Raw genomic sequence first — 11,097 nt, forward strand, 5'->3', positions numbered from 1 at the left:
TCAAAATTATAGTATGTTATGTCTGCTGCTAGGTCTTTTATTTAATGTTTTAATAAAGCAGCACAAATGTGTTTTTAAAAATATTTTGACAATTGTATTTTATTATTCTTGATTCCCTCAAATTCCCACATATTTTATTATACAAATCTAAATGTATTCTTCTATGAAGGGGCTCATATATTGCCAGAGTTACCAGTTCACCAGATTGCCAAAGAAGTCCATGGCACAAAAAAATCTATTGCTGTGTGCTCCTAAGAGGCCAATCCTCTCTAGATGCCTCTCCTCTGGTTCCCATGTAGCCCTGTGGTACCCCTATCCAACCCTGCCACCACACTGTCAGAATCAGTCTCTTGTCTCTCCCTATGACCCAGCACAGCAACTGACACAAAAATACATGTGCAGGAAAAGGTTTTGCAAGTGAAATGAAGAAGCAACATGAAAGCACTGGGTCCCTGAGGTAGATAGAAAAGCAACAGTGAAATAATTCACAGCCTTTTCTGGACCTAATCCTTATCAACACCATTAATATAGTTGAATTCTAACAGTTTGAAACTAATTTCAGTGCCCTAAAACTTATGCTAAAAATCTAGAATATGCATATTCTCCCAAGTAAGCAGTAATCTTTTCCCCTTACATTCATAACATATTACCTTTTATGATATTTAACATACTCTGCTTTGGTCAGAGTTGTAAATTCATGCATATACACATACATACCTGTCTGTGAGTATATATATACATACAGGGAAATGTGGTTTGGCCCATATTCACCTCTCTGTTGTTGCCTCTGTATATGCAAGCAGCCAGCGACCTGTCTATGGGACTATCCAGAAGTAGCAGTTTTAGCTATTTTCCAGAATTCAGTGATTTGAGACCCAGCTGGCAACTGGGGGCCAAAGAAGAAGCATATGACATCGAGGTACAGGAGGGCAGCCTAGTAACAGAAAACGGCCCAACCTCCTTTTGCCCAACATATGTTTCTAAAGTTGAGGAATACTCTTTGTTCAAAGGATACAGACACTGAAGATTTATAAAAAGGGTATGAGGTACTTTGAAGTGAGTAAGAAGTTGCCATTTACATTTTTGTCAATTGAGTTTTTAGTGCTTAGAACAAGTTCTGTTAATGGTGGAGAGGCTAGTTTCCCCTACAGAACCATGTCTTTTATTAAAAAAAAAAAAATCACTAGATCCACCATAATGTTTGGTACCACATTTTACACATAGTAGGTACTCAAGGTTTTTTTCAAATGAATTAATGATTTATTGTCTGAACCCACTTCTCATAAATAAAATAGAATCACATGAGATAAATCTCAGTCACTCTATTTGAGATTAGACTTCTGAGAGGCGTGCTTGACATGTGCAGAGTCATTTCACTAATCTAGTAACACTTTTGATGAAGAGGTTAATGCATTTTCAAAACAACTTAAGATAAAAGTTACACGACTGCACATGCAGATTATTCTTCAGACATACTTGCAGAATATTAACTGCTTTTCAAGAATTATCACAGCTTTTTAGTTTCGACAAACATTGTAGAAGATTAAGGTTTTAGATCATCCTGGACCTGGAAATCAAATTGTTAGCTCCATATTTTCCTAGGAATTTGAACCTAAATTTTGCAATAACACTGCTACTTATGAAGCACACTGTCCTCGAATGCACTGACCGGTTTTAAAAAAAACTGAAATCAAACTAAAAACCTGCATAATTGGGTTCTGGTCCTAATTAATCAAGTGACAATATTTCTGTCTGCTGTATGAACTCTTAGATCCCATTAGAGTTCTAAAATTCTATGAACCTGTGAAGTCAGCTATGGATGATCAGGTATGACAGCAACCCTGCCATAGATGTCAGTCGTATCTGACTGTGTGTTGTCACAGATATCACTTCCAGCTCCTGAACGGCATTACTCCCAAGTCCCATTTGATGTCAGATGGCAGGACAGGATCATTAAAGTCCTAGATTATAACCAGTCAACTATTCCTAGAGCAATGCTCATTACTAAACAACTCAGTTAAACTGAATAAAGGCTGAAAGGCAACACCCTATATACATGCACATATATTTTTGAGTGTGAGAAAAATTTTAAAGATGGAATCATAGTCAGTGTACGCAAAAGATGTGATTAGATACTATGAAGCAGATATGTTTTAAAAAATTATATATGTCCTTCTAAAAAACAGAGGGAAGTACAGATTAAACTATGGTGCTAAAATTAAAGATGGTCTACTTTAGTTAAACCTAAGGCTGGGGAGCAAAGAAGCATGATAACACTGAAAATTTTTTTAATGCAGCCAGAAACCAAACCAAAGATTGTCACTGTGTTGATCATATGGAAATGTGATCCAGTCAAGTGTCTACACAGCACCCTGTCAACACATGTTAAAGCAGTAAAACCAGGAGCAACACCTTCTCTCTCCCTCAAGGGTCACTATCCTCTAACCTGGTGTTTCTCAAATTTTAGTGTGCATAAAAATCAATTTGTGAGTTCAAGTGTGTATTCCTTGTGCCATCACCAGAGATTCTGATTCAACAAATATGCGCCAAAGTTTAGGATTCTTCATTAGAAAGTATCCTCAGGTTATCATGACATGGGAAGCCTGGTGACCATATTTTGAGAAATGCCACTCAAGCATATGTTGGGCAAAGGGAAGGTGGGTCTTTTCTGTTACTAGGCTGCCCTCTTGTACCTCAATGTCATATGCTTCTTCTTTGGCCCCCAGTTGTCACCTGGGTCTCAAATCACTTAATTCTGGACAATAGCTAAAACTGCTACTTCTAGATGGTCTCATAGACAGGTTGCTGGCTGCTTTTGTACACAGAGGCAACAACAGAGAGGTGAATGTGGGCCAAACCACATTTCCCTGTATTGCTCCATCCCTTTATCCTCAACATCACCCATCTGAAGGCTGATCTATTAGATTCTCCAAAGAGTTAGTGGTAAATAATGGTTAATAAAACATAGAAGGAAAGAAATTCACTTCATTTGACTGTCCCCAAAATTCAAGAGAAAAGCCCACAAAACTGCTAAGCTCTTCATAGGAATTACATTTCAGACATATCCGTGCTCTAACTTTGTTCTCCTTTTATTCATGACTGCCCTTTCCAAAAGTATAGGTGCATCTCTCGTTAGAGAAACCATACCTTCTTCGTCAATATGATACACAGGACACTGCAATCCTCAAAAGTCCAAAATTTCGCAAGTCTGGATCATGACATTAGCAATGGCTGTGTCTATAGCATTTGCATATTGGTTGGATTGAATTGCTTTCCTGATAAATTACAATCTCTTTGAGAGCATGGATTCTACTACCTTCTTTTTTTAACTCTTAGGTCATAAGCTTTCAAGTGTATAGATACTAGCTGATGGTGCCACTTGGTGTCCTAGAGATTTAACAAACATAGAAGCTAGGATAGGATTTTTATTATAATTGCAGTTGTTATTGTTATTAAGTTTTGTTTCTAAAGAAATAATATTGCATCAGTGATGAGCCCTAGAAAATTAGTGAGACAGAGTCCTTGTGTATTTCCATTAAAGTCACTTCAACAGAACAGATAATGATCCAAAACCAGCTTCAGTAAACAGCCAATCATTTTCTAAGATTTTGGCTAAAGAGTAGAAACAGTTTAGTGGTTTAAATATTACTTTGAGGTTGTCTTATATTCACTTGGTATTTACAGGGAAGTCTCCGATACACAAAAGTGCAGGAAGAAACAGTATAACCCTTAGAGAACACTGACTCCTTTTACTGCTGGAGAAACCATTGGTCTCAGCACATTTTGATATAGTCCAGCAGGGTTTGCAGGCTTTGTCACACTGACACTGAAGAGCTGTTATGCACGTATTTTACTTTGACTTCAGTTTGTAGTCATTGTGAGTCTACTTGGTGAGTAGAATGCCAAAGGGAGAGGAAATAATTGCTATTGAGGTGCACATTTCAGAAAAAAAATTGCATTATAGAATATGGGAATTAAAAAAATGTCTCACAGGCTAAGAGCCCTAGATTCGAAATAAGGCTTCATCTCACACCAGTAGTGTGACTCCGGGCAAAGATATATTGGCAATAATGGAATTTACTGAGCATTTGTTAGACAGGCCTTACCCTAAGGGCTTTACATATACTACCTTATTTGAGTGATCTGACTTGCTTAAATCAGCTTCCTTATTGGTAAGATCATTTCTATAAAAATTTAAATAAGACCATAAATTAGAACGTGCTAGATATAGTGTCTGAATCGAAGTGGGTGCTCGATAAATTCTATGTCGTCTTCTTCATCAAATAATTTTTGGTAATCCATTCCAGTAGGTTTTGTGTTGTTAAACTATGTATACTTCTGGGAATTTATCTGAAAATCATTTCCACACAAGGAAAAATAAATACTGTGCTTTAAAAAGTTAGTGAGGGTAGATGGCTGTATGAGCCTTGGAAAACAAAAATATTTCACCTGGAAGATTCAAATAGGACCAATGTCAGGAGTATTTTGAGTAGAGAGCAACCTAGATGGCACGACTGAAAAGGAACAGAAAACACTTCTATTTTGCTGCTATTCCCTCTGCTACCCTATGTAAACTAATCATAATAACAACCATCAATTGCTGTTGTACAACATGGCGTTTACCATGAGTTAATCAGTCCTTCTCTTCTATGTTCCTTCCTTCCTCCCTCTCTTCCTTTCTTCCTTCTTTGCTTTGAGTAATAGTTTCAAATACCCCACCATTAAGAGGGAAATATATTTAGAAGGTCTTATCCTTAGCCCTGGATATAGCACAGGGAACTCTGCTCAATATTCTGCAATAACATAAACGGGAAAAGAATTTGAAAAAGAATAGATATATGTATATGTATAATTGAATCACTTTGCTGTACACCTGAAACTAACACAACACTGTAAATCAACTATAGTCCAATATAAAATAAAAATTAAAAAAAAAAAGAATTACCAGAGGTAATTTTTTAAAGTATAGGAAAATCAAAAATAATTTCTTACTAGTATTTTTGTTCCAAGATGAAGATAGAATAGCTAGGTAGGTAGAAGCAAATGTATAATCTTTAAAAATACATATATTACATTTTATTTTATAGCTGACCATCTGTAGTCCCAATCTTTACTGGTTTCATTTATGTGTGATGTTCTTCTTAAGAAATTCATATATTTTTGAATCCTGTATAATAGAATCAATAATAGTTACATCTAGCCTTTCCACTTTTGAGAGATATAAAGCACAGAGCAATTAAAGAGTTGATTAAAACACCACTCGAAGGTGGAGAAAATATTAAAAACTTATGTTATTATGAATAATAAGATGAAGGAAATAAATTTACCTTAGGTGAAAAATCTAGCACATTCTTTCAGAATTTAAAAATGGCCCAGTACAGACCCAAGTTTGTTCTAAGTAATATTCAGAAACAATGGAAAAAAATTTTACAAATCAACTGATAGCTGTGTGATTTAATTTGCCAACGGAATAAAATACAGAAAGGAGTAAAGTACCTCAGCAATTGACATTGCTTCCATGCTGTTGCAGACAGTGTTAGTTGGCCCCTGAGCAGCCTGTTGTTTCTCCCCCTTTTAGAGCTGAGCTCTCTTATTGATTTTGTTCAGAAGTGTATCAAGTGACTCAGCTGGGCGTGATACTTCTATGTGTTCCAATAATCTATTTAGAATTGGGCATATGGTTCAGGTATGTCCAATGATATATGAGAGAAGACCTGTTGGAAGACCCCTAGTTTGACTTTCCGTGCTCTTAAAAAGAGACATACGGGAAGAAAAGGCACTCTCTCTGCTGGAGCTTGTCATGTCTTCCTTGATCCTGGAAATTGGCATTCTTTTGCAACTGTTGGTGGAGTTAAGCTGATGTGCTAAAGATGACAAGGCGGAAAGAAGAAAGAACCTAGGTTTTTATCAATGTCACTGAGCTGGTGAATTAAGTAACCCTAGAACTGTTCTATCTCAGGGTATTTTGTTATGTGTAAACTTTTGTATTCCTTAATAAACTAATTGACTTATTTATTGCTCACAGCATCCTGAAACACAATTTCATTATAAAAAATTGAAAATAGCCCTACTATATGATCCAGCAATTCCACTCCTGGGTATCTATCCAAGAAAAAAAGAAAGAAAGAAAGAAAACACTAATTCAAAAGGATACATGCACCCTAACGTTCATAGCAGCATTATTTATAATTGCCAAGACATGGAAGCCACCTAAGTGTCCATCAACAAATGAATGAATAAAGAAGATGTGGTGTGTATATATGTATACACTACTCAGCCATAAAAAAGAATGAAATTTTGCCATTTGCAGCAACATGGATGGACTTGGACGGTATTATGCTAAGTGAAATAAGTCAGACAGAGAAAGACAAATACTGTATGATTATCACTTACATGTAAAATCTAAAAAATTAAACAAACTAGTGAATATAACAAAAAAGAAACAGATACACAGATATAGAGAACAAACTAGCGGTTACCAGTGGAGAGAGGGAAGGGGGGAGGGGCAAGGTAAGTGTAGGAGACTAAGAGGTAAAAACTACTATGTATAAAATAAATAAGCTACAAGAATATATAGTACAACACAGGGAATATAGCCAATATTTTATAATAACTATAAATGGAATATAAAATTCACCTTTAAAAATTGTGAATCACTATACTGTACACCAGCAACTTACATAATATTGTTCATCAACTATACCTCAATTTTAAAAAAAGTTTATTATAGGAATTTGAGCATGCACAGAGAAATCTAAAGATGAAAATATTTCTCATAAGCACTATTAATATTTTCTTTATTTATAAATTACATATTTTATATTAAATGTATATAATTTAGTATACTAATTTTTTTATTCAATATTTTAAGGTTTTCTCTCATGCATACTTTTTTCTCTCTTGTTGATATACCATATTCTTCCCAACCACTTTCCCATTTTTGACTACTAAATTCTTTTTATATATTTCCACATACAAAAAAAGTATAATAAAAACTAGGCTGTTGGGACTTCCCTGGTGGTCCAGTGGTAAAGAATCCGCCTTACAATGCAGGGGATGCAGGTTTGATCCCTGGTCAGGGAGCTAAGATCCCACATGCCACGGGGCAACTAAGCCCATGTGCCACAACTACTGAGCTCATGCGCCTCAACTAGAGAGCCCTCATGCCGCAAACTACAGAGCCCACGCGCTCTGGAACCCACGTACCACAACTAGAGAAGAGAAAACCCTCACACCACAACTAGAGAGAAGACTGCACATCCCAACGAAAGATCCCGCATGCCTCAAGGAAGATCCCATGTGCTGCAACTGAGACCCGACGTAGCCAAAAATAAAATAAATAAATAAATCTTAAAAAAACCCCTAGGCTGTCTTATAGCTGAACTGTTTTACTGGATAGTCTGTTTCTTTATTTGTTGATCTAATAAGTATCTATTGAGTACCTATGATATACTAAATACACTGAAATGCAAAGTTGAAAGACACAATTCTTGCTTATGAGAGTTTAAGTGTAGTACAAGACAAAACCATGAAAACAAACGAATGCAAAAGAAATTTATGTGCTTCAAGTGGCTTAGACAAAGTAAAATCGAATGAATAAGTGGATAACAGCTTTTGTACCATGAAAATTCAGTGGATGAGTAAATGGATAACAGTTTTTATAGCAGAAAAATAAATTTTATTAAAAAGAAAAATCTAGAAATAAAAGCAATAAAAAATTCAGATGAGAACAAAAGAGACCTTTATGATAAGTGCCTGCAATTGACACTGCTAACTGCCTTTGTTATAAATTATATATTCTTATGTTATATATTCTTCAAAATATATAATTCCAAGTTTGTTGAGGTATACACAGCTGTCTACGTAGCACAAGTGAGCAAAAAGGGGAACCCATTTAGGGTTTAAGAGCAGATTCTGATGGTCTAAAACCAATAGTTATAATTCCATCCCCCAAGCCAAGCATAGCATCACTCTGGTGAGTGTTTTTGACCCAGCAGTAGTTATATGACTTCAGCTGACTGAATTAGAACAGAGGAGAAAACATGAATATGTCATAATTGGTAGAGTTTGGTAATGGGCAAAAGTAGGTGAACAAGAATGTATGTTGTCCCAGTTGCTGCTGCTGCCAGCCATTGACATACCCTGAATAAAAAAAAAATCTGAAAGACAAAAGTAAGACACCAAAGAGGACAGACAGAATTGAAGGACTAGAGATGGAAGAAGTAGAAATACACACCAACCCCAATTGCTTGGTAAGCCAGCTGGATTCCATTTTCTGAAATTTGCAGCTAAAATCAACCTAATTATCCCAAAATATTTAGGAAAAATTAACAAAAGTTCAAATTACACAAAATATTTTGGGAAAAACTTTGTCTAAGGAAAGAAATTTAAAGAGAGTCGAGAATCCTTGATACTAGTTTATGTAGTACCTATGATGCTTACTAGATAGTAATAATAGATGTCAGTTCACTTTACTTCCGTAATCTGTGAATAGAGAAGTTTGAACTAGAAACAAAAATTAAGGCCTTTTCTACATTTAAGTATGTTGGATTTTACGTGTTCAAGGTGTTTTACTAGGTGAAACCGAAAGGCTCTTTTTGTAGTATCGTGGATCTAGTGGAAATAGATGGGTATACCTCTAGATAAAAATAGAAAGGTGAATGGATAGGTGATCCCATGGACAGATAGACAAATGAACTGAGAAGATGGGAGGACAAATGAATCAACAGGCACACTAATGGATGGCTAGACAGAGGGAAGGACAGTAGGAAGAACAGATGGACAGAAGACAATTCAGATAGATAAACATCCTGATGAGTGGAGACTAATATACTTAAGGTAAAGAAATAATGTCTGATGTAGAAGGCAGGCAGGAAGGTATGAAGACAAGAAGGGCTTAAATCAGCCAGTACACCATGCTCTTTAAAGATCGTGTGTATGTGTCTGTCTACGTATGTATATACTTTAGTGTGGCGATATATATTTTCACTTCCTTTACACATATGAGATTAAGTCAAAATAGCTAGTGCAACTTTACCAGTGAAGTGACAGAGAAGGCATAGGAACAGAAGGCTGACCACCTCCAAAACCATGAGTTATGCCTTCATTCCATCAGGCATAACAACACTGCAAGGCAACCCAGATGTAGGCATCACAGCAAAACAGCAGCAACAACACAACCCGAGTGGCAGCAAACGCTGTTAAAATCTATAACCTGGTTTTTGAAAATTATATTTAAATAAGAAAATAATTGACATAGGTATAGCTCTGATAAAGATCTAAATTAAATGAGGAAACCAAGCAACATCAAGCAAAACTGCTTATTTTGCCTTTGGAGGTAATTTCATTAACACATCGTACATTTTTTTTTTTCTGGATAACTATATACTATATTTTGAGAAAATCAAAACAGTTCACTAATCTTAATTCATTATTTGCATGGTAATACCTCGAGATCTAGGTTAAGTCTCATGGGTAGCATCTCCATTTTATCACATTGTACATTTTTAAAAACTAGGGTATCATTATGTTTTAGAACAATGAGAGAAATAACAATTTTAGATATATGCCATATAATAAGAATTTCTACCCTAATATTAAATTACTCTAATATCCTTGGGTAATATGGTCCACGCAGTTAGGGCCAATATATATTAGATTAATCTGTGTTTTTTATTTTTTTTTTGCGGTACGCGGGCCTTTCACTGTTGTGGCCTCTCCCGTTGCGCAGCACAGGCTCTGGACGCGCAGGCTCAGCGGCCATGGCTCACGGGCCCAGCCGCTCCGCGGCATGTGGGATCTTCCTGGACCGGGGCACGAACCCGTGTCCCCTGAATCGGCAGGCGGACTCTCAACCACTGCGCCACCAGGGAAGCCCTAATCTGTGTTTTGAGTAAGCATAAGCTAATTATAGTTAAGTAACACGTTCAGTAATATATTATGAAAAAAATGCATGGAAGCTAAACTAAAATGTAATTGGGAGAATTGGTTCCTTTGGCTCCTGTGGTTTACACCAACAAGAAGAATGATACTGCTGAGATTGCGTATCACTGGTTACCCATTATTTGTGGATTAATATGTGGATTAACATCGGCTTTAGTTATGAGCCAGTCACCATAGAAAAGCACTTGCTATGGAATGCACAGGGCCCGAATTTCATTACAGAGCCACAAAATCTAATCTATAGACACTTTGCCCTTTGCTGTTTGAAAAACCTATTAAAGCACAAAGCTTATTACTGATGTACTGTTACACTAAGAAGTACATGTGGCTCTGACCAAAAAACTAACACAGATGTGGCCGGTGAGGTACCTCGAATAAGTTTTACCTGAGATTCTCAGTGTTTTTCCTAATTTAGCATGTGGAACATATTGTTCATGAATATGATTTATTGCATGGATATATCCAGATTTGGATATCGCCTGCAGTATTTGAAAAGGACTGGGGTACAGGGTGGAGTAAACGGAAAAGTAAACAGAAACTGACATTGTAGTTTAGTTGCTTGTTTCTTTTGTTTCAACTGCTACATTAATTAATCACCTGCCAGTAATGATCACCTGGTCTAGACAGCGGTGTGGGCGAGACAGGCTGCTTTTGCACAGCTTCTGGCCTGCTAGCTTTGAGGTTCTATCATTTTCTTTCTTACTCAAAAAAAAAAAAGCATATCAGGCTGCAAGTAGTGGGAGTGATATTATCACAGAAATAACTTTGGATCCACTTTCATTTATAAAACTGTAAATTTTGCAAACTTTAGTTCTTTAACCAAGATACCACATTCTCCCTGCTTTTTCTTTGTCTCTGTCTTTCTTCCTTTCCTTTGTGGATTATTCTCATCTCCCACCATCTGTGTCTCAGGACACAGTCCTTGGACAGCTTCTTTTCTCTCTCCACATTTAATCCCTCATTCTTATTTCACTCTCATCTTCTCCCATGGCTTTAAATACTGTCTATATGCCAATGATGCTCAAATCTCAATCTCCAGCCTACACTTCTTTCCTGAGCTGTAGGTTTGAATATTCAATTGCCTAACCACTGTCTCCATCTGGATGTCTAATAGCCATCTCAAACTTAACATGCTAAAAACTGAGCTTCTCATCT

This window comes from Monodon monoceros, unplaced genomic scaffold, assembly GCF_005190385.1.
Source record: "Monodon monoceros isolate NGI ecotype Baffin Bay Population unplaced genomic scaffold, NGI_Narwhal_1 Super_Scaffold_11, whole genome shotgun sequence".
Lineage (NCBI taxonomy): Eukaryota > Metazoa > Chordata > Mammalia > Artiodactyla > Monodontidae > Monodon > Monodon monoceros.